This window comes from Muscardinus avellanarius (assembly GCF_963383645.1).
Source record: "Muscardinus avellanarius genome assembly, chromosome: 6".
Lineage (NCBI taxonomy): Eukaryota > Metazoa > Chordata > Mammalia > Rodentia > Gliridae > Muscardinus > Muscardinus avellanarius.
In genome coordinates this window covers 7170201-7196423 of record NC_137791.1, presented here as the reverse complement: position 1 = coordinate 7196423, position 26223 = coordinate 7170201, and positions in this window count along the sequence as shown.

Below are 26223 nucleotides of genomic sequence, written 5' to 3'. Positions count from 1 at the left end.
CAATAACAACCAAAGAAATAGAAATGGCAATAAAAATTCTTCCACCAAAGAAAATCCCAGGCCCAGATGGGTTCCCAGCTGAATTCTACAAAACCTTCAGTGAACAACTAATACCAATACTGCATAACATGTTCCGGGAAATTGAAAGAGATGGAACTCTTCCAAATTCCTTCTATGAGGCCAGTATCACATTAATCCCCAAACCAAATAAAGATACCTCAAGAAAGGAAAACTACAGACCAATATCCTTAATGAACATAGACGCAAAAATTCTAAACAAAATACTAGCTATACGCATTCAAAACTATATCAAGAAAATAATACATCATGACCAAGTCGGTTTCATCCCAGAAAAACAAGGCTGGTTCAACATACGCAAATCAATACATGTTATTCACCACATAAATAGAACCAAGAACAAAAACCACATCATCATAGCAATAGATGCTGAAAAAGCATTCGACAAAATCCAACACCCATTTATGTTAAAAACACTGCAAAAAATTGGGATAGAAGGAAAGTACTTCAACATCATTAAGGCTATATACTGCAAACCCAAAGCCAACATTATATTGAATGGGGAAAAACTGCAAGAATTTCCGCTACAGTCAGGAACAAGACAAGGATGCCCACTATCACCACTCCTTTTCAATATAGTCCTTGAGACTCTTGCTGCAGCAATCAGACAAGAGAAGGAAATCAAAGGAATTCACATAGGAAGAGAGGAATTAAAATTATCCTTATTCGCAGATGACATGATCCTTTATCTGGAAGACCCAAAGAACTCAACCAAAAGACTTCTGGACCTGATTGACAAATTCAGCAAAGTCGCAGGTTACAAAATCAACCTAAAGAAATCAGTGGCTTTTCTTTATGCCAACAACGAATCCACAATGAAAGAAATAAAAACAACAATTCCATTCACTATAACCTCAAAACCAATAAAATACCTAGGAATAAACCTAACCCAAGATGTAAAAGACCTCTACAACAAAAACTATAAAACATTAAAGAAAGAAATTGAAGAAGACCTTGGAAGATGGAAAGATCTCCCGTGCTCATGGATAGGCAGAATAAATATCATCAAAATGGCCATTCTGCCAAAACTGATCTATAGGTTCAATGCAATTCCCATTAAAATACCAGTGACATTCTTCAGAGACCTAGAAAAATCAATCATGAATTTCATATGGAGAAAGAAAAGACCTAGAATAGCCAAAGCAATTCTCAATAACAAGAAACACGCAGGAGGCATTACAATCCCAGACTTCAAACTATACTATAGAGCAATAGTAGTAAAAACAGCATGGTACTGGCACAAAAACAGATATACTGACCAGTGGATTAGAATAGAAGATACAGAAACAAACCCACACATCTTTAGTCAATTAATCTTTGACAAAGGGGCCAAACACATACGCTGGAGAAAAGACAGCCTTTTCAACAAGTGGTGCTGGGAGAACTGGCTAACCATTTGTAAAAAGATGAATCTAAACCCCTATATCTCACCAAACACAGGAATCAACTCAAGATGGATCAAAGACTTAGAAATTAGACCTGAGACTGTGAAGCTAGTAGAGGAAAGCATAGGTTCAACACTACAACATATTGGCACAGGCAGTAACTTTCTCAACAAAACCTCCAAAGCTCAGGAAATTAAAGCAAGAATAAACAAGTGGGATAACATCAAACTAAAAAGTTTCTTCTCATCAAAGGAAACTATCAATAACCTAAAGAGGAAGCCTACAGAATGGGAAAGGATCTTTACCAGCCACCATTCTGATAGGGGGCTAATATCCAGAGTATACAAAGAGCTCAAAAGACTCTACACTAGCAAAACAAACAACCCAATCAAGAAATGGGCAAATGAACTAAATAGACACTTCACAAAAGAAGAGACACAAAGGGCTAATAGATACATGAAAAGATGTTCTTCATCTCTGGCCATCAGGGAGATGCAAATCAAAACTACACTGAGATTCCATCTAACCCCAGTCAGAGTAGCAAGCATAAAGAAATCAAATAACAACAAATGCTGGCGAGGATGTGGGGAAAGAGGAACTCTTTTACACTGTTGGTGGGAATGCAAACTAGTTCAACCACTATGGAGATCTGTGTGGAGATTCCTAAGAAAGGTGGGAATAGATCCACCATATGACCCAGCTATACCACTCCTGGGTATCTTTCCAAAGGAGTTGAATTCAGAGAACTACAGCAACATATGCATACCTATGTTCATAGCAGCACAATTTGTAATAGCCAAAATATGGAACCAACCCAGATCACCATCAACAGATGAATGGATAGCAAAACTATGGGAAATACACACAATGGAATTCTATTCAGCCATAAAGAAGAACAAAATTATATCATTTGAAAGAAGATGGAAAGCCCTGGAGAACATTATGTTAAGTGAGATCAGCCAAGCACAGAAGAAGAAGATACATATGTTTCCTCTAATATGCCCAAACTAGGAAACACAAAGAATACCAGAGGGACTCCAGATATTGAAGGGGAAATACTAGCTAAGTTTGGATGGTAAGATAGGAGAGGAGGAAGGCCGGTCTCGATTAATAAGGGTCTACACTTGAACATGTGTAAAATTATGAATAAGACATGGTTAACCTGGACAACCATTGGTGTGTGTGTGTGGGGAAATGTGGGTGGGGGGGGGAGGGCACCAAATATAGTGTAAATGTATACTATTTATGTTCAATAAAAAAATTGTTATATAAAAAAAAATAAAAATAAATAAATAAATAAACAAAAAAAAAAACACAAACAACAAATACTGCTGAGGATGTGGAGAAGCGGGAACTCTAATACATTGTTGGGGGGATTGCAAATTAGTGCAACCGCTTTGGAAAACAGTATGGAGGATCCTCAGAAGATTGGGAACAGACCTACCAAATGACCCAGCAGTACCATTTTTGCATACCTACCCAAAAGAAAGAAAATCAAACTACCAAACTAATACATGCATATCTATGCTCATAGATGCACAACTCACCATTGCCAAACTATGAAACCAGCCAAGATGTTCATCAACAGATGAATGGATCATAAAAGGGTGGGATATGTACACAATGGAATTTTACTCAGCCATAAAGAACACAATTACATCATTTGTGGGTAAATGAATGAAACTGGACAACATTATGCTAAGTGAGATTAGTCAGTCACAAAAAGTAAGAAATTGGATGCTTTTTCTAATATGCAGAAGCTAGGGAAGAAAGGGGTCATAGGAGGAACTTTAGATAAGAAAGGAGAAACTATAGATGAGCAAATAAGGTGACCCAACTGAAGGGGATGCAAGGGGAAAAGAAAAAAATGTCCTAATGGACATGATGTACATTCATAAACATCAAAGTCAATTACTAAGTCAAACATGAGAAGAAGGAAGAGGGGAAGAGAGGGAGCAGCACTGGGGAAGTGAGTGATGTGTGCATGTATGCCTCTACCATATTCTGCCCCATTAAGATGTATGAGTATAATGCACCAATTAAAGAGTACCATAGATGAGGTTGTGCATAAACAACAGGAATTGCTTTCTCATTGTTCTAGAACCTGAAGTCCAAGAACAGAGTACCTCATGGTCAAGTTCTTCTGAGGGCTCTCTTTCAGTTGAAGACTGTCCAATTCTCCTGAAAGTTCACAGGAATGGAAAAGTGAGCCATCTCTTTGGCCTCATCTTACAAAAACACTAATTCTATAAACGAGGGCTTCACTTTTATGCTCTAATTGACTGTCAGTGGACCCATTTCCTCATACACTGGGGGTGAAGACTTCAACAGAAGAATTTTAAAAAGACACAAACATGCAGTCCATGATACGTTTTTTTGGAAGGAGAGATACTGGAGATGAAATCCAGGGAATTGTATCTCTGAGCTATAACCCCCATCCCTTTTAATTTTTATTTTGAAGCAGAGTCTTGATAAGGGGCTAAGACTGGTCTTTAACCTGAAATGCTCCTTTCTCAATCTTCCAAGTATTAGGATTACAATTAGTATAATTTATAAAATTTATTTTCAATATCAGGCTTAATATGGAGTTGTGGAGCAAATTTTGAGCATAAGTAATATGTACCTTAACTGGACTGATTCATGTGCCTTACTGGCTGCATCTGTTCTGTGAAAGAGATAGTTTCTGACTCTGCTCCCTCAAAGCTAGCAAGCGAAGTAGTCCATAAAACCTAGCACCGAAGGGCATTTTCTAGATATATGATTGCCTCTGGAAAACTCTGAGTCAATATGCCTGTGAACAGATGGCATTAGGCAGGAGTATAATGTTTTCACCACCAAGAGATGAAATCTTCCTCTGACATTGCTCATATTTGCTAAGAGAACACCCCCCCCCTCACCACCTATATTTTTAGACCAAGATTTCAAATGTCAAGGAAAGAACAAACTTAAACATCACTGCTAAAGACATGCTATTGCACATGCCTTTCAACTCTCCATTGTTCTGGGATGTGGCTATATGTGTTTCTGAAAAATGATGCTACAAATCTGTAGCAGTGGAAGAAATACCTTCTGGGATTCTTTAAAAAGTACTGGCAGGCATAATGGAGAAGAACTATTTTGCATGTTTTCTGGCTCAGAGTAGACAAGGCTAAGCCTGACTTGGAATCCTCATGGGTCAATTTTGAGGACCTCTTGGAAGATAGGCTATGCGGTTCTGCCTGTCATCTCTCTCTAGATGCCTGGCTGCACCTTGTGTATGACTGCCTTTGTAGTTGATGCAACATGTCCTGCGGGGAGAGAAAAATAAAGAGCCCCACATCAGACACAAGATGCTGGCTGAGCAGAGGAAAAAAAAAGAAGTGGAAGTCTTCTCTAGTTTAAATGCTATCTTCATTTCTAGGAGTGAATTGTCCTATTTGAGGTCTCAGGTCACTGGAGGAATAACTATGACCCAAAGAATAAGTAGTCTTCAAGCAATTAATCAGATGTAGAATGTTACAAAGAATTTATGTTGTATTAATAGGAAAGACTTTACTATTTCTTTGAATATGTATCCTTTACATCTTTTACATATAGGCCTTTCACGATTCATTCTTTTTCATTGTTCCTAGTTTCCAAACCATGTCCTTTAGGCAGCAGGAAGACAAGTGTGTAAGTATTTGTTGGTTTATTGTGTTTTCCAATTAGTTCACAAGCATTTTTCTCATAGGGTACAGACAATATCATATCTTTGGTCACTTCCATATAAGTGGTTCATTAGTGGGTCTATAGTAAGAAACGATAGACACAAACAAAATCAAAATGGTAGCCCTTCATTCTAATCTAGGATAAAACTGCTATATAAGAATACGTGGACCATTATGAATATTTTGTAAACCCATTTTATGTACTATGTGTCAGAAATGCATAATAAAGTAGTCGCAGTGAAAAGAAAGAAATACAGCTCATTAAGCCAGCCAACTGTTATAATAATAAACCTGAGTCTGGATTCTGAATGAAGTTTCTTCTATTGAGGAAAGAGTTAATAATTTCCCTTTGGAGACCATTCACAAATAAACAGTTTAGTCAAGCATGGTGCAAAACTTATGAAATACAAAATAACTCAGCAAGAAAATTTACTTTTGTCCCAAAAGATGCACACTGAGTGGATAGACTGATGAGTCTCTTATCTCCTAATGTAACAGCTACTATGCTGTTTCCCATTGGATGGAGTATGGCCCTTCTCAGAAAATCTGGTTGGCTAGGTTTTCCTGGGCATATTGACCACTTGCAAACCAAAAGGAGAAACATAAAACCAGTGCATCTGGGAGAGGAACACAGACACAGGTAGAAAAGTTAAGAAATGGATACCTAGGCTGCTGTTACAAAAGGGAATCCTGCCGGTTCCTATGTGATCTTGTAAGTTCAGTTGCGAAGATTGCTTTTTTTCTCTACATATGCAATTTGTACTTTAAAAAATGTTTAAGACCTGCTTTAAGAACACTTTTTAAAAGTGATTTGATTGGTGCATTATAATCTCACATCATAATGTAAATTATGTTGAAAATGTCATACAAGCACACGGCACTCGATGGGCACCCCTCAACTTACTCACGCCCCCCTTCCTCTCACAGAGCACTGAGATTGACAGTGTATTAACATATGTACACATAGTTAATAGTAGTATGTGTGTTAATGAACCTCAGTCTCCTCCTCCGCTCCCGTTGACCACCTCTCTGGCTCTACTGAGGTTCCCCTCCACTATCTGGAGTTCCTCCTGTATCCCAATGACTCCCCACCTTGCATATATTAGAGAAAACATAATGACCCTCCACTTTCTGTGACTGGCTAATCTCACTTCACATTATGTTCTCCAAATTCTTTCATTTTCTTGTAAATGACATAGTTTTGTTCTTCTTTATTCCTCAGTAGAATTCCACTGTGTGTATTTTCCATAATTTTGTTATCCATTCATCTGTTGATGGCCACCTACGTGGTTCCATAGTTTGGCTATTGTGAACTGTGCAGCTATGAACATGGATCTGTATATATTACTCTAGTTCTCTGGGTTCAAACTTTTTGGAAAGATACCCAGGAGTGGTAGAGCTGGATCATATGGTGGATCCATTTCCAGTTTTCTAAGGAATCTCCACACTGATCTCCATAGTGGCTGAACTAGTTTGCAGCCTCACGGTGTAGAAGCATTCCTATTTTCCCACATTCTCACCAACATTTATTGTTACTTGACTTCTTGAGGACTGCCATTCCACTCAGATGGAATCTTCGTAGTTTTGATCTGCATTTTTCTTATTACTAATGATGTTGAACATGTTTTCATGTACCTACGGAGCATTTGTATCTCTTCCTTTGTTAAGTATCTATTCAAGAAAAATTTAAATAAAACCTTTGGCTCTTGGATTTTTATCAAATACAAATATAAGTGTGATTATTTTGTGAAATGTTTTATATTCTTTATGCCAGTAAATTATAATTACATAATTATAAATTATCTATCCTTGACACCCGAATGTCTAAAGCCATCTTGAAATAAAATGTGCTTTCACAGTTAAAACAATTAATGTATCTTTTGATTGAAGAGTTATCATGAAGTCCAATGTGAGTACGTGTGACAATTAAATGCATTAAAAAGATGACTTTCCATAAAAGTTATAAATTTCAATTCCTATTCATGTCTACACGCTCATAGATACTTTAAACAAAGCTAGTCCCTTTAATAATTTTTATAGAATCATATTATTCTATTATAAAATGCTGCTTTTTTCTTATTTCAATGAATATAATTAATACAACATCGATTCCTAAGGTAAAGGCACAAGACTTTATTTGCATGGTATCTGAGATGAAATCCAGGGCATTCTACCTCTGAGCTATATCCTCAGCCCAATTTTTTTATTCTTTATCTTGAAATAGGGTCTCACTGAGTTGTAAAGGGCCTCGCTAAGTAGCTAAGCCTGTTCTTGAACCTCGATCCTCCCGTCCCCGCCTCCCGAATGCTGGGATTATAAGTGTGCACCAGCATGCCCAGATATACATTTTTTCTTATGATAACTTTACCACCAAATATCTCTCATTCTCTACCTATTATGGAACCAAAATTGGCTACTCCATTCTCTTTCAGTGAATTTATCCCCATAATCAATCCTGCTTTAAAAGTTGCCAAAGATTATTGCTTCATAATAAATGACTAAAGATATTCATTTTCCCTGTGCTAAAGAGAGTATCATGAGATCACCAAAGAAACTTACCTAGAATTTCATATGTATCTAATGCATTCAGTGGCATTCTTGTTCTATAAACAATTTATTTTCTATAGATAAAACATGCTAAACATAATAAAGAGGAAATAAAAAATTGAGATAAAAGTACTTAAGTTTAATTTAATAGGCACATGATTTCCCAATTAAAACTTTCACATTAGCATTGCATTTTGAACAGTTAATTTCCTAACAAAACGTTCCCAGCAAGGAGAACTCAGTTGCAGGGCTGAATGTAGCCCTAAGGCCCACATCTAGAAAGGGCTACATTTTTATAATTTTTAAACTCTTATTTTATTTTGAAAGAAAGTGCTACACTGCCACCTTCTGACAATGATTTACTCCCTAATGAGGAGAAATTCAGGTCTAAAATGGGTATACAGGGCTTCTATACAATTAGTATTATTAATCCTTTTAAACCCTAGCCGACTGTAATACTTTATATTTTTATTTATGCAGTTTATTATCTGGAGTGGTTGGCACATACAAAATAAAGTTGCATATGTGTAAGTTATGAAAAATAATAAAGTAAATCTGAATTTATCATCCAAATTAAGACTTAAAGATTATTAACAATGTTGAAACTGCCTATATGCACCACCTCTCCAACCTTAATTTCAGCATTTATCTCTCCGCAAGAGATGTAGCTCAGTGATAGAACATACATTTGGCATGCAGGAGGCTCTGATTAAGTCCCAAGTAACACACACACACACACACACACACACACACACACACACACACTCATACACACACAACCGGATTCTCACAGCCACACAATTTCTGCAAATGGCAGATGTTTTTCTTTGTTTTGTTTCTCAATGATGCAGTAAGGTTCTGCCATAGTTTTTATGCCCTGTTTTCTTAGCATTTCAATGGTTTTCTTTTGTTCCTGACCCATCTAGATATATGTGACTGAAAGTGCCTGCTGTGTTGTCACAAAAAGATTCTTTCTTCTTTATCTTTTCCAACGTGGGGGATAATTAGTTCATCTACTTATCCAAGATTTATTAAATACCTACTGTGTGTTAGATTTAATATAACAGATAAAATGGAGAACAAGATAAGGTTTTTGTTTGCCCACTAAGCCTTGTATAAGAACTCAGGGAAGGACCCCAACAGTGAGAATCCAGTTAGACTGATGACATAATACAACTAACACAGAGTTCTCTGTCTCAATCTGGCTACTACTCAAGGTCAGACGGTACTGGAGACACTGACATAGGCTCTGGCCAACAGAGAATCTTAATTAAATAATGGATTGGGTTAGAGAACTGTTACTTGTTCAGTAATATAGTTGAATTCAGGATTATAAATTTGAATACATGTGAGGAATACTTTTATTTTCACAATTTACTTATGTAATAGGTTTTCTGTAATACACAACACTGTTCCTCTGGTAACATTGGCAAATGCTACTGGATATAGATTCATGAAAAAATCCATAGAAAGAATATAGATAAAAATGAAATCAGCTTGCTTTCATAAAAATCTTTTTTTTTTTTTTTTTTTGTAGTACTAGGGATTAAACCCAGGGGCATTCAACCTTCAAGCTACACCCCCAGCCTATTTTTTTTTTTTTTTTATTTTTCATTTTGAAGCAAGGTCTCACTAAGTTGTGGAGAGCCTCACTACATAGCTGAGGCTGGCAATGAACATGATATCCTCCTGTCTCGCCCTCCCAAGTACTGGGATTACAAGCCTGCACCACCAGGTTTATTAAAACTCTTGCTTTAATAAGAATCTTAAAGACTGAAATGGAAAAGCTGTTTATAAAATGGCCAGAGAAAAGCTCGTGATTACTCATTGTTCATCTCCAATTTCCTTAAAATTTTTAAGTAATACAAACCAAACTGTGAGCACATCAACATAATAAAAATATTTTTCAAACTGAGATATTTTTATATAATATTAATTAATATGACTTACTTTTACCAATTAAATTATTAAAGAAATATGGACCAGATTTATAGACCACATGTACATGGTATGCTGAGAAAAATAAATCCTGCTAATAAGTTAGTTTAGAAAATAATCAGAAATATCTTTTTGAACTCTTCTAATTCTATATAACATTGTTAAAATTAGAGACAGATATTTTCTGCTTGGAAGTCTTAGAAAGAAAACATGGTAAGTAATCCAACAATTCATTTTAAAGCTCTAAATTAAAAAATAAGTTTTAGTCTCACTAAACAAGAGGAGCATTGATAACCATTTTCTGAAGCCATCTTGTGCTTATTAACTTGGATATGGCCAGTCTTACACAGAAATTCTCAGCCATTTTTTTCTTGGATTCTATTTAGTAACTAAGGATGATTTTAGCTGGGCATGGTGGCACACCCTTGTAATCCCAGCATTCGGGAGGCTGAGACAGGAAGATGGTGGTTCTCAGACAGCCTCAGCTACTTATTGAGGCCCTCCGCAACTCAGTGAGACCTGGTTTCAAAATAAAGAATAAAAAATAGGGCAGGGGTTGTAGCTCGGAGGTTGAATGCCCCTAAGTTCTATCGCCAGACCCGCAAAAAAAAAAAAAAGGATGATTTTGCCTATATTAATGTGTAAATAATTCCTTCATGGAAATATTTCTATGCAACAGAGTCCTAAGCTATTCACATCAATACTGGATTTATGTATGTAAATATTAAGCAGTTTTCACCAAAAATGTATTACTGGATATAGATCTAGGCTGCATATTATAATCATCAAATCTGTTACATAAACAGAAGTTAGACGCTATCATTTAAGCACATTCAAAATAATTTTAATTCTTTATATTTGAGAGTAATTACATCTTATAGAAATTGTTATATTTTGTACTTAAATATTTTCCTCTTCTCTTTACATGTAGTCCTAACAAAATATTGTACAGCTCGCCTTGTCAACATAAACCCTTTTCTATCCTTGTTATTTATCGTTATTTGTTTTTGAAGTCCAATTCTCTATCTCACTTGAATTCTATTTCCCCATCTATGATGTTTTTCTTCTTCCTTGCAACTTGTCAGCAGACTTGTCTCCTTAAGCTTCAATGGTATTTATAAAAGCATATCATTTTTAAAGACTAGACCAAGCACATGCAAGTCATTTACGTTTGAATTATTTAGTGCTTGAAATATTTTTCAGGGAATATAATAGTAGGTATTGTTCCTTCCAGACAAAATTAATGATCTCTACTTGAAAGACGAGTCTGTAACAAGGTACACATTGCTAGTTTACCTATTGTGATATTTGGACAGATTACTGACAGGGCACCATGCTGTCTCTATACTCATGTTCATCAGAGTGAAAATGAGAACATGATTTGCTCTTTGTGGATACATGATGGTTAGTTCTCATGTTTACAAATATATAATTTAGTACAAAGAACTTGGCTACAGTAAAATTTTAATAAAATAGTTTGGGGAAGAAAAATTTTTTTCCTGAGACTTGATGCATAAAAGTGAAATGAAAGCAACTTTGAAGTATTATCAAGCACCTCATTTTCCTTTTCGTCAAACAGGATTGGCTTTGCACAAGGTTAAATTATGCACCTAACTGCATTCTGAATTTTGTTTTTCTGTGAATTAAATTGCAAGTGCCTTGCCTTGCAGTATTAGAATTGTTTTTCTTAAAGTTCTAAAGGTTTTTCAATCTTCAATAGTTTCTTATTAAAATGCAAATACCCTAGGATTGAGAAACCCTTAACTCAAAAGTATTTAACACTTTAGGAAGCAAAGGGCATGATAACCTCTAACTAGATGTAAATCTTTTATGTTAGAGAGGGAAAAGGGGAGATGCAATAGGAGGACCAGGAATTGCTAATTTGCTTATCTACAGTAGAAATATGTTACATTCTTGATATGTTTAATCACTTTGATTTAATATATCATTTTTAAATACATGGAGGTGGGGTGTTGTTTTTTCCCCCATCACTTGACATAGAGCATAGGAGGCAGCAAAATCAAACCAATCAAGTCTAACCCTTTCCTCTCTGAGATAGCAATAATATGCCTCTTCCTTAATTGGCTGAAGTCTCAGTTTTCTGTTACTGTTACAAATACTAGAGATACTGGACAATTTTATAAAAATGTTTATTTCGGTTATGGTTCTGGAGATGTCACTTCATGACTAATTAGCCTGGTTGCTTTGTGCATTATGATAAAAGAACTTTATGTTCAAGCCATTCACCTGGTGGCCAGAAATGGAAAGATGAAGGGCCAGGGTCTCAATATCCCCTTTGAGAGCACACATCCCTACATGACCAGGGACGTCCAACGAGGTGCCACTTCTTAAAGGTTCTACCACCTCCTAATAACACTGTGAGCTGGGAACAAAGATTTTAATACACAAACTTTCAGGAACACTTATCCAAACCTTAATGAGGCCATTTGTTCTAATAAAAACTTCATTCATGAAAGAGGTCTTATTTTATTTCTAAAGAACTTCCTTCCAGTGATATAGTGATTTACTGAAGAAACAGGATTGATAAATGTGTCTTTGAATATGTATAAATCTATAGTTTGGTTCAATTTCATCATATTGTGTTTTGTTCAGTACAACAGTTGAGGATTAAATGGAAGTCTCTTGTATAATAGCAGGGTGCAGTGATGATGCTGGGAGAAACCTCCAACAAACTACCCTGCTAAATTGTTTTCAGACACTTCACAAAAGAAGAGACACAAATGGCCAATACATACATAAAAAAGATGTTCTACATCATTAGCCATCAGGGAGATGCAAATCAAAACTATGCTGAGATTCCATCTAAGCCCAATCGGAGTGGCAAGCATAAAGAAATCACATAGCAACAAATGCTTGCGAGGATGTGGGAAAGAGGAACTCTTTTACACTGTTGGTGGGAGTGCAAACTAGTTCAGCCACTATGGAGATCAGTGTGGAAATTCTTTAGAAACCTGGGGATAGATTCACCATATGATCCAGCTCTATCACTCCTGGGTATTTTTCCAAAGGGGCTGAAATCAGAGAACTACAGTAACATATGCATACCTATGTTCATAACAGCACAGTTCATAATAGCCAAAATATGGAACTAACCTAGTTCTCCATCAACAGATGAATGGGTTGCAAAATTATGGGAAATACATACAATGGAATTCTATTCAGCTACAACGAAGAACAAAATCATGTCATTCATAAGAATATGGAAAACTGGAAAACATTATGTTAAGTGAGATTATTCAAGCACAGAAAGAGAAGGGACTGATGTTTTCTCTAATATGCCCAAACTAGGGAGCATTGGGGATACCAGAGGGACTCCAGGTAATGGAGGGGAAACCTCAACAAAGCTAGAATGGAAGGGTAGGAGAGGAAGAAGGCTGAGGTTGATTAATGGAGCAGCCACATCCTAAAATGTGTAAAAGTATGAATGTAGCATGGTCAACCTGGACACTCATTGTTGTGCGGGGTAAGAAACCTGGGTGGGGGGGAAGAGGGCACCAAGCACAGTCTAAATGTATACCATTTTCAATATGTTCCACATATAATAAAAATTAAAAAAAATAATGGAGAAGGGGAATCCAGATAGAAATGGGGAAAGGTAGAGGAGAGAAATGAAAGATTTGATGATGGAAACTACTCAAAACAATCATTTATTCTTGCATTAAGCTATTTGAAGCAATGTAGAGACTATACCTGGGAACAGGCAAAACAGAATGGGAAGGAGAGGAAAAACACATGGATTGCTGTGGGCATGTATATATTTGTCACTCTGAACCTCACTATGATGTATAATTACAATGCACCAATTTTAAAAAGCTTAAAAGTAATTTTGAAGGATTATTCATCAGAGTTTAAGTAATGGCATTTTAAAATCAAAAGGCACATGGTAGATATTGATCAGATCGAAATTACAATAGATGAGGGAATTTCAAGTACAGAAATAGATGAGTCAGACAGGAATTTCAGCTTTACATGATGTGAGTTCATCAAACTTAATAATTCTGAATAAAGCTATTTCCAGAAATTATGTACTTGAATAAATCTATGGTCATGTTTAGAAGAGAAAAAAAAATTGAATGATGGTGGTATTGGGACTTTGAAGTTTTTTTCTTGTTCTAGAAATTCAAACAAGATCTTTGAGGTACTGGATTGCTATTGTAGAATACACAGTGCAGAAAGACTAGAAACTATGAAGGAGAAATTTCTTTTCTGATAAGAGCGATAACCACAGAAAAATTGGGCCATCAAAATGTTATGAAGCTGGAAGTTCCCAGAGTCGGAGAAATGCCATTGATTAAAAGAGAGCCTATAGCATCTGGCTTGGAAAAATACCCATGGATTCCAAGGTGCAGGAAATGTTCTTTTGTTGTTGCTGTGGGCAACTTGTGCTAAAGGCATATGTGGCAGGGTGGAGAGTGATGGGATTTTCAGTAGGGACGTACAGAGCTCAACAAATCTGGCCTGTGATTCCCCAGCCTCCCCAGCTGTTAGGTAGAAACCATGTGATAGATCATGACTGATTAAAAGGCAGTGATTTCTGGCTATGGCTGTAGCTCAGAGGTAGAATGTCCCTGGGTTCAATTTCCAGTACCAAAAATAAATACATAAATATATGAATAAATAAATAAAAAGAAAAGGTCATGTATGTATTTCTAGAAAAGGAGCTAAGAGGTGGTAGGCAACTTGCATGCCTTTCTTACAGTTCCATGGACATTTAGAAAGTAGATATTCCAGTTGATACATTCTAATGAAGTCCCACATCAGACCTTATAAGTATGTAAATCTGTTGAGCCATGGAGATCACAAGGTTGGTTTCTTGTGACTGTTCATTTTGGTTACTCTCACAAATAGAAGGCCCACATATTTCCGATAAACAGTTTTCAATGACCAAATGAGAAGTTGTCTCTCTGAAGAAAAGATTTTTGCAATAAAAAACCCGAGAAAGTAGCAAAAAACACTTTGAAGAACTAGATACTCCTGAATTAAGGCAGTGTAGCACATTTTATGATGGAGATTTACTGCAAATACTTAAAAGAGTTAGAAAAGTTAATCTTACTAGGGATATGATCAGAATATAGATGTCAGATATAAGAAGATAATAAGCTTCCAGTTCCTGAATCTCACCTTCATCCAGCATTTTCTCAGGGGGAAGTAAGGCTTTGATGAAAGCCTATCCAACCCCGAACAACCTCTCACTGGCTCCTATAATTTGCATCCAAAATGACAGTGTTGGTCACAGTCTAAGACTAATTACCTGGAAATACCTTCACCAATCATTTTGAAGATGTCAAAATGGTGTTGCAAATATATTAAGACTGCCCAAATTTTGATAAAGTTTGAAATGTTTAGTATTTAATAAGTATACCCAGCAGCCAACAGGATGGCATTATATTACAGAAAAATTAAAAGAAAATGAATGAATGAATAAAAAGAAAATGAACATTCTGAATGAACAAATGGTTGAAAATATGACAAGTTTCACAAGAGAGAGAAAGAAAATTCCCCCCTGTCTTATTATTTACAAAAACATAATCATATTTTTATGAAATTGAGACTTCTGAAATATTTTACCACATTGAAAAATATTTTCTTTGATATTGTAATTAATATTCAGTATATGCATAAGTTTATTTGTAGGTACTAAACACTTTAATTTAATCTGGCTAAAATATTCTCTTTTTATATGTATATATGCAGTCTTATGTGCATATATATATATATATATATATATATATATAATCACCCACAACTTTGTAACATAAGTGTCTCTTAATTTTTTCCATTATCTTTGAAAATAGACTAAAATTTTAAGGTTCTTAAGCTTGCCTTTTTAATGGGTAGATGCTAGACAGTATTTAAGGTGAGTTCTAAAATAACTTTTTATGAGTCCTTGGACAAAATTTGAATAAGTATAACATTAAGTATAATTGGAAATAGGAAAAAGATATTTAGATTTAGACTCATAGAAAACACAAACCAACCAGTGGAATATTTTTTTTTTTCCTGGAAGTTGACAAAGGTTGTCTTTGTTATAGTAGCCAGAGCAGGCAACTATTTCCATGCTAGGTACATATAAATAATTTTCCAAAAGAAATTCCTTTTCCACCAGTCTAATCCACTGTTTGGAGAAACTCCTGGGCAAGGTGCAAACGGTGGAGCTCTCTGTTGAGGTTTGAGGTACCGCCAGGCTGAGGGGCAGTATGAATGCTTCTTGTGTTTCTTTTCGCTCCTTATATGTAGCCTCTGCATTTGATAGTTCATGGGATGCCAATGGTTCTCTTTTACTGACTTCTGTGGTTTTCTACCCTTCTTATTTAAGATACATATGTGGGAAATAAAACAGGACCAGGACAACATGAAGCATGGAGTGGAGGGGTCAAACCTTCTACTCAACTTCCCATCAGCCTAATTCCATTGTTAAGATATCTATAAAAAGCTCATAATGATTTTGTTACACATGTATATAAAAAAAACTCAACTATCTTATCAGTACTAATCTAATCTAGTAGTTAGAAACTTAATATCTATATTTATTTATCTTATCCTGAAAGCAGACATAAGATTTCAGGAGCAGAGAGATTAATTATTACTTAGAGCAAAATCCACTCTAGTATTTCATGCCCTCACTGTTCCCATTCAGGGGTGATGTGGTGAGAGCAGATGTCCGATATTGTATATATGTGGGTCACACCACAGGAGAGGAGCCCTGAAACTGAATCTTCAAAGTCATGAGAGTAGAGCTGCCCAGGCTTCCTCCATTTTTGAGACATGGGCAAAAGCTTTTGTTTCCTAATATAAATGCAATCTTCTTGGGGAAACTAAGGATCTAGAATCCAGATATATTACTCTTTGAAATACAAATAAATATTTCTAGAAGGAAGAAAAGAGTTTTTCCGAGTTTGAAAGCCCATCTGTGGATCTGAATGTCTTTCCTGACTGAGAGCAATGCAGAAGATGGCCTCTAAACAGAGGTGATCTTACATGCTCTCTACTATCTACTCAGTAGTTTCCAAGGCTTTTGCTTTGAAAGTACTGGTAAAATTTTAGAAAAAACTAATTATGCCAAAATATACACAATATTCTCACTTTCTAAAAGTTGTGTCCTCTTAGAAGTACCCCAATCATGTTGCAGATAACTTAGCCAAGAAAGAGCTGGTCATCAATGTTTTCATGACTGTTTGCTAGGAACTCTTCACAGGTTACTATCATGAGTGGTCATCGCTTAGTATTTCACCTGGTTTGGACCCGAAGTCTTCAAACCTGTTGCACGTAATGCGTCTCATCTGTACTTTCGTCAGCTATTTATAGATCATTTCTCAATGACATATTCTCTCAGGTGCTGAATAAAACATAAAATATTTTCCAGCCATTAAAAAAAATTGAGCTGTAGGACCTGGTGGCCATTATATTAAGTCAAATAAATTGGACACAGAAAGAGAAAAACTATATGTTTTCAGTAACATATGGAAGTTTTAAAAGTTAACCTCAAAGAAGACGAGAGTAGAATAGTGATTCCTAGAGATTGGGAAGGAATGAGAGGAGGGAGGTTAGAGCAAAATTAATTAATAGGTTCTTAAATACACTTAGGAGGAGTACGTTCTAGCATTCTATGACACAACAAGGGACTATAGTTTATAAAAGCCTATTATATATTTTATGAAGAACTAAAAGGACTTTGAGGATCTAAACCTAAAGAAATGATAAGGAGATAGGATGCCAGTTGTTCAAATTTAATCATTATATATTGTACATAAATGTATAGAATGATCACATTATACCCCACAGATATGTGCAATTATTATGTTGCAATGAAAATAAGAAATAAAAATGAACATTTTATTTCTAATAATAAAATTTAAGTTCCGTAAGAAATGCAATGCTGTGTGTGTATATGTTTGTGTGTTTAGAAAAATGAGGCTACATATAAATGGGTGCTACTTTAACTTTATATTTTTACATGTTTTGAGAATGATGAAGGATGGTATTAAGCCTAAATTACAAGAAAATATACTGAGCCTGAGTCATTTGTATATAGGTTAGAAAAATTTTTTTAGAGCTATTGATTTTAGCAAACCTGTGATCTGAGTACCTCTAAGCTATTTTTTTCATTAATTTACACTTTTTAAATATTATGGACTTAGATTATCTTTAAAATCTAACATGGTATTCATTTTTAGCTAATGATAGTCAATTTAGTTTATATCTTTATTTTTTCTCTTTTAAAAGTACCCTTTTGAGTCTTAAGTTGCTATTTAAATTTTAAAGTGTTTGTAAAATATTTATTTATAGGTAATATAATTTCATGTTATAACATTTTTCTAGATAGAGAAATTTTTAGAAAAAGTATAAGAAATTTAAATTAGAAAAAGATTATTTCAGTAGCTTTGATCCGAATATGCTTTTATATTATTAAAATGGTATATCTATATTATGCTCAACATATTCTTTTTCAGTACTAGAGATTGAACCCAGGACCATGTACATAGGAGAAAAGTACTCTGTCATTGAGCATTTCAATTATTTTATTTTTGAGACAAGATCTCACTATGTTGCCAAGCTAGTCTCAAATATAAGCTCCTCCTGCTTCAGCTTCTGAGAAGCCTGGAGAAAAATGCTCAGATCAGCATGTTTTATTTAAAAATAATTTTTTTGTTTTATTAAGTGGAAGATTAGTAGATTAACTGTTTGGCACATTTAAAACTTTTCACAATGATGTAATTACCAAGATTTTTCTAAGGGTTTTGGATACACAGCATGCTTTTCCTAAGTCAATCAGCATTTACCTTCTATGCTATCTAAAAGCTCGCTGACAGAAACAATGGAGTAGTTTCAAAGACAGTCGGTTATGTGTTTGATAACTCAAATCAATTTAAATACATATAATGATTTGTCAATCAGAGTTATCTGCTTCAAACCGTGTAAATATAGGCAGATTAATTTTGAGGCTTCACAAAAATATGATGTCTTACTTCTTACATTGTCAAACATACACAGCATCATAGCATAAAATGTCAGTATTGCTTTATGAACTTCAGTTCATTGATGCTATTGTTCGTTTAAAATTATGTGAAATCATATTTTTATTTTGAGTGACACGTTTTCACTATTCATAGCATTTGAAGAGTAAGAAGAAAAGTCATAACCTAAATAAGCATGCCATCAATGGCTTATATAAGCAGTGACTTCTAATGGAGTGAAAAGAACTTGCAGTACACGTGAGACTCCTAATTGTAATTGATTTGCCAGAGGTAATTGTTGACAAGTTTTCTTGTCAGGTTTATTTTCTGTGATCAAATCCATTAAAAAAAAAAAAAACGCACATGGTATGCAGAATGCTTTCTTTGTCCTGATAGAGCTTGTGTAGTTGCAAAGCTTGTCAAAAGTGAGTTTAGTGAGTTTTCTTTTCTCCGTGGAAAAGGAATCAAAGCAAAATTAACAACAACAGGAAGTGATCCGTCTTTCCATCAATGCAAAGTTATGTGCAATTTGCTTTGTAGAACTGAATACAGCTGAAAGCTAGTAAGAAAAAAATGATATAATACCTCATATTTGTGAAAAACGGTACAGGGCACTTTAACATTCGATTCGGCACTAAACTCTTACAATAAATAAGAAAATGCAATATTTTGTAAGAAGAGGGGGCAGAGAGGAGGAAAGGAGATAGCATCTTTAAAAGTATCATAAAGTTTGTCTTAGTCACAAATCTAAAGAGCTCAAGCTAATGTTGTCAGAGAAGTGTCAGAATAGCCCTACACAAAGAGGTACAAATCCAAGAAATTAGGTTTTCTGAGGTCTGGAGCCCGTAACTGTGCTCAGTAAGATGGAAAAGACCATAATATTCTGGCTTAAATATCTTTCCATTGAATAAGATGAGTAACAGATTTGTACCTGAAATCCTCCTAATCTAAATGTGAGAGAGATAATAGCTGGCATTCCCATCTGCCTGCCATCTGTTTGAACCCACTTCTGAAAAATAATTTGAATCACTTTGATAAGAATGAGAGGAGAAATTTCCTAAAATCCTATGCAAGGAAAATGGTACATCTTGATTCACATTGAAGGCAAATGTTTTAAGACTCATTACTACCTTTTTAGGTAGAAAGGGGCATTCAATATTCTAAGAGTTCTACCATACAAAAAGCATTTGAAAAGCTTATATAAATCCTTTTTATTTTCTGCGCCAATTGACTACTGCATCCTACCTCTATAACATCTGTGTGATATGACAAGAATCATGAAATGGAACATAAATTGAAAGCCGACATTTTTTAAAGTTGTAAAACACAGAAGAAACAAACTAGGTCAATTTATCTTTATTTCAATCTACCCCTCAACAAATAAACTACGAACATGCCCATGCACATATACTTAATGAGGAATTAGACATCCATCAAGGTATATATGTCCAATATGTGCAACTCCTCATGCAGTGATTTTAGTGACAGAAACCTCTAGTTCTGTATCTTAAAAAAAAAAAAAAGTTTATCATACTAATCTGAGGTCATCTAAGCAAATGCTAAAGATGTCATAGTAGTGCTTCCAATTCACAGCCTGCTCAGTGGTTACTAGTACTAAAGTTTCAGCAGCCATCATAAAGGCATAAATTCCCTACGGCAGTGAACATGACTCTGCTGCTGACCCTGGACGAGGCAGGAGGGGCAGATAACCGTAAAGAGATGAAAAGCGTATTTATCTAGTGGTCTTCACAGAGCAGACATGCCTTCCTGTTGAATTGAAGAGAAGCAGTATGTTCGGCGAACCAATACAAAAGTCACAACACAGCCATTTGAAGATATGCTTTCCTTCACTCCCAATAACTGTATATCTTGGCAGGAGCTTGGCACTATTGCATTTTTTAACTTTTTGAACCACCACAGTGGTACCTCTCAAATCGGAAAGAGGATTAATTGAAGGGTTCCCATGTTCTCTTGAGAAAATCATAAACCATTCATTTTGGACCAAAAAGCAAAAAAAGAACCACATTGATAGCAGCAATTAACAGCTACAATTTCACACACTTTAATATTTTATGCCAAATACAGCCTTAAACAACTGTAAACATTGTGTAAGTTATTTCTTTAGCTGAAAATATGTAGTAGACATTTCCTTCCTCAATCAGTTCCAGGCACATGCATGTTAAAATTTTTGGGATGTCGCAATCTGATAATTCTTTATTTTCCTTAGTGGTAAAACAAAGGTTACAATCTTAGATCTGATGAATTATAGTATTTTTATGATTTTTAAGACTGAGAGAGCCATAGTGGCTTACTCACTACCATATACACAAGATTCATGTCCTACCATATTCCCAAATCTCTTGGGAGCAAGGGTGTACCATAATCTCAGCCTTATATACCATTAAATATATAATGATATAAAATCAAAGAGGTTAGAAGGACAAGAGAGACCAAACAAATGGAGATTCTTTGTTGCTGGTTTCCAAGATGAGGAGAGCTATATGTCAAGGAATATTAGCAGTTTCTAGAAGCTCAGAGCAGCCCTGGCTGAAAATAAAAAAGGAAATAAAAACTTCAGCCATAATGGCTCAAGGTCATGAACACAGTAAGAGTTGTAGCATGCGAACATCCTGAATGAGTTTATAAAAAGATTTTTCCTCAGAGCTTCCACTAAGAATACAGCCTGGCCAAGGAAACATTGATTATAAGAAAGAAATCTGAGTTCCTATTCATAGAAACCAATATTACTGCACCAAGCGTTGTGAACGACAGAGCTGTGAGCTAACAATTGGACATTGCTAATAAAGCCACTAAATTTGTGGTCATTTATTACAAAACAATAGCAAATAAATTCAGAGAGAGAGAGAGAGAGAGAGAGAGAGAGAGAGAGACTTCATAAATGGCACAGACAATCTTTGCAATCCAGGACAGGGCACTGTTTTCTTTAGTACTACAATCTGAATGATGTGGACACATGATCACGCAGTGCTCAGATCATCACATTATCACATTTCACTTTTTATTTCTTCAGAAGAAATAATAAAATAAAGGGCCTCACTATGTGATTTTAAAAATGAACGCCTGTTTGCCATCAATACCTCAAAACTAAGATTAAAAATTTGCTGGTGTTAAAAGAGACTTTACTTTTTACTAGATCAATGAGAATAGAGTGGTTTGTGGATGATGTACTGAAATTTCTACAGTGTGAGTTAATGAGTGATTTGTACGGGCCTTGGATTTCTAACAAGAGCCTCCCTAAGACATATATCATTCATGTGAGTCATTATATCATGTCCTTTTATGTAGATAAACTTAGTAACTCTCCTACACAGCTCTAGAGTTTCTGTATTATTATTCCATTTTGCAGTGGAGTAATGATGCTCAGGTGATGGTGAGAGTTTGCTGAAGACCATGCTCTTTCTCTTGTTTGTGGTCTTACTGTGACACCAATTTGGGTTTTTCAAAAAGAAAACAAGTGGGAATAGGTGTGCATGCCTGTAATCTTAGTACTTGGGAGGCTGAGAAAGGACAATCATGGGTTTGAGACCAGTCTCACCAACTTAGCAAGTTCATGTTTTAAAATTTAAAAAAATAAATAGGGCTGCTGATATGCCCAGGAGATAGAACATCTCTGGGTTCAATCCCTAGTACCAACCCAACCCAAACCAAACCAAACAACAACAACAATAACAACAAAACCATGTACCTTGTATTATTATATTGGCAGCATGAACATAATAGGTACTGTTATTTTAGTTCTAAGTACCAGGATTATCCTGGACAATATGAATATAGAATATAGAAGAGAAATATCCATACTATAATTTTAAAGATGCTCAAACAGAATTATTAATTATTTTTTCTGGTACTAGGGATAGAACTCAGGGGCATTCTACCTCTGAGCTACACTCCCAGTCCTTTTTTTTATTGTTTATTTTGAAAGGGGGTCTCACTGAGTTGCAAATAGCCTCACTAAGTAGCTGAGGCTATCTCTGAATCTTGATCTTCTGGTCTCAGCCTCCCGAATGCTGGAATTACAAGCATGAGCCACCACGCCCAACTGAATTATTAATTTTTAAAAATTTTATAACTATATTTTTATAATTGTAAAATTACATTCAAATTTAGATTTTACTAATAAAACATTAAAGATCATGTACCAGCAATTTTAAATTCATTGGTTGGAGCTGATGAAAGACAAGACAAATGCTCTGTTGACAGGGAGAGACTATCAGGATATGGGTCTATTTAATATTCTTTTGTAATTATTTGTCAATAATTCACAGCACATTTTTTATTTAAGAAGACTTTTGAAAAATCACAGTTAAGCAACTACAACTAACAGAGACATCTGTAATGGATTAAAAATATTAATTAGCATTATTATAAAATTTTACAATTCTCAATAGGTTATGTTTCAAATGGATTATGCAATTGTTATATGCCTAGAAAATTGTAGCACTAGATCAATGTTTTAAATAATTAAAATATCATTTCTATGTGGAATGTCATGGTAAATTTCTACTGGGAATATAGATGATCTTCCATTCAATAAGACATTGGGGAATGAGAATCCATTTTTATCACAATGTGAATTTCTAGTTCTCATCCTACTCAACATCAGCTCTTTACCCAGGCCTGGTTGGATTCTGCTTTTAATAGACATCAAAAGTAAGGTTTGTTAGGAAGGTGGACTTTACCTTTGTGGTACCCAAGCAAATATCCCTGCACATTGTCCAACTTGGCAGCAAATTTAATGAATTTTTTTGTAGTGTAAAAACCCAACATTTCTAACTTGATAGGAGGAAATGAGTCATACTTGTGGTCCAGGTCTGCTTAGCATTAAAGTGAAAGCTAATTTCTATCAAATTTTACCTGAGGTCATACTTTGCTGGATATTTCCTCTCTCTTGCATTCCTCATTTCCTGAACAGTCACAGTATGCCCTAGAAGCATTTTCATAACACAGCACCTCTAGGTTTTTATAGGGAATTGTTCCCAGGACTCCTGTAAAACAATTTCCATGCATTCCCAAGTCATTTATATAAAATGGTATAGTATATCTATAAAACTTGCATATATCCTTCCATGTATTTTAATTTATTCCTAGATTATTTCTATTATCTAATACAATGTAAACACAATACAAATAGTTAATAGAAAAGATTGTTTATGAGATAATAACAAGAAAACATTTGCATATCTTGGCTACAGACCTAATTTAATCTTTACATTTTCTATCTGCTTTTGGTTGAATCCACAGATGTGGAACCTAAGGATACAGAGGTATCATTTGGGTCTGTTTCTGAGAAATTTAACTAAAATATCAGTAGTCCTAGAAAGCAGGTCCTCAAGATGGGATTCTGATGTGGGAGTAGTCACAGACCAGAGGTCATCAAGGACATATTATGTTGGATAAATAGAGAGTGGATAATCTCAGTCATGAAAACTGACCGTAAAGAGCTTGTCCTATGGAAAAGGGGATAGATAAAGGAAGAACAAGATGAGCTGAGTCATGTGACATCTTTAGCTTTTGAGACAGTTCAAGGAAATCATTGTTGAAAATGAGAAATCAATTTTTGATTAATTCTATATATGAAAGCATCATATAGAAATTGTCTTCATCTAAGACAATCAAAAGGCAAATTCTTTAAAGACCAAGCCTATGGCAGTGAAACAATAGAAAAAAATCTCACTGAAGGCTAAATTTTCAGCTTCAAGAAATCTCCTGAATCTTGGATTGTGACAGTTTGATGGATGTGCTTAAGTATATTGAACATCTAGTTTCTTCTCCAAATTCTAGGCAAACAAAATTGTTCTCCTTCATTTTCACCAGAACAGTGACCTCCTTGGAAGTCAAGGCATGGCCTAATGGAAGAAATGTTACTCTTGCAAACAAGATCTCACTAAGTTGCGGAAATGCCTGACTAGCTTGCTGAGGCTGGCTTTGAACCTGCGATCCTCCTATGTCAGCCTTTCAAGTATTGAGATTACGAGTGTGGGCCACCATGCCTGGCTAGGCTAAGAGTAATGTTATTATTGTGTCTTTCAGTTCACTGACTGCAAAGAATGAATTACTGGTACCACAGGATCTGAGCATCACTACCTCATGGACACCATTTGGACATAAATTGTGCTTCCTGATTAAAAAAACTGAGGCTTAGTTTTTAGAGTTTCTTCCTTTAAAAATCCATTGTTTGCCAGGCGTGGTGGCGCACGCTTGTAATCCCCGCGCTTGGGAGGCAGAAACAGGAGGATCGCGCAGGTTCGAAGCTAGCCCCGCGCGCTGGCTTAGGAGACCCTGTTTCCAAATAAAAAATGTAAAAATAGGTCTGGGAGTGTAGCCCGGAGGTAGAAGGGCTTCCAGGAACCCCAGTACCACCAAAAAAAAAAAAAAAAATCCATTGTTTCCTCATGTGGGATGTAAAACTAATTTTTGCATGTCAGTTCACTGCATATCCCATTTGCCAGAGAATTGATAAACCTTTTTTTCTTTTTTGCCAAACCTTATTTGAATTGGCACCAGGAGCAAGAACTGAGTTTTTGGCATCAGCATCATTTGGACAAAAGGGCTAAATTAAAAACAAGAGAGGAGAGATTATGACACATTATCATAAACATAGAAGCTTCATTCTGATGTAAGTGTTCAAATAGATTTTTAAAGTCTGGCATGGTGGCACATGCTTTTCCATTGCTTGAGAGGCTGAGGCAGGAGGATCACAGGTTCAAAGACAGCCTCAGCAAATAGTGAGACATCAACCTAGTGAGACTCTATTTCCAAATAAGAAATAACATGGGAATGAGAATGTATCTTGGAGGTAGAATACCTCTGAGTTCAATCTCAACCTCTGAGTTCAATCACAAAAAAGAAAAGGAAAAAAATAGTCTTTTAAAAGTGTATCTGGGTCAGCTGCTTATGGATAATCTTGTGTGTGACTGAGGATTGAGATTATATCCTTCAAGATGTGGCATAACTTCTTATTAATTATCTTGGGTCACCAGTATGTACAACACATTGACCTTGGGACCAAGATGTACCAGGAATGTTTCTGCCCATCACCATCCCCAGTGACTGATGTGGAGGGATTTGTGACTACTATTGCATTTTATGACCCTTTATACATACAGAGAGTAGATACTTTCATCAGGAGACACTATAAAAATTGCGTTAACTCAAAAGTTATAGCTGTTGCTTTCTCCTATTGTGCTAAATACTGTGGAAGTCAAAAATCAAAGAATGGAGTTGCCATGCTAGGCTGGACAATGGACACTATTCCTCTCCAGGTGATAGGTTTATAGGTACAGAATGGGAGAAGGAAGACATATGTTCATAGTTCAGGGGTCTTCCTCCATTCTGAGATGCCCAGTTTTAACTGTGAATGAGCAATCAGAACAACCACATCCTTCCAGGAGAAAGATAGTCAGAACCATAAACCTCCCTCAAAAAGTAGCAGCCGGGTTATGCCACTGGGCAGCTCATCTAGATGGGTTGAATAGACAATCATTGGAAAAGGTAGTTCAACTGGGTCATACTGGAAAGGGATGCTGAACTTGAGGTGGGTCAAAGATTATTCGTGGGATTTGTCCTATTAATCTTTTGGGGCCTTTGCATACA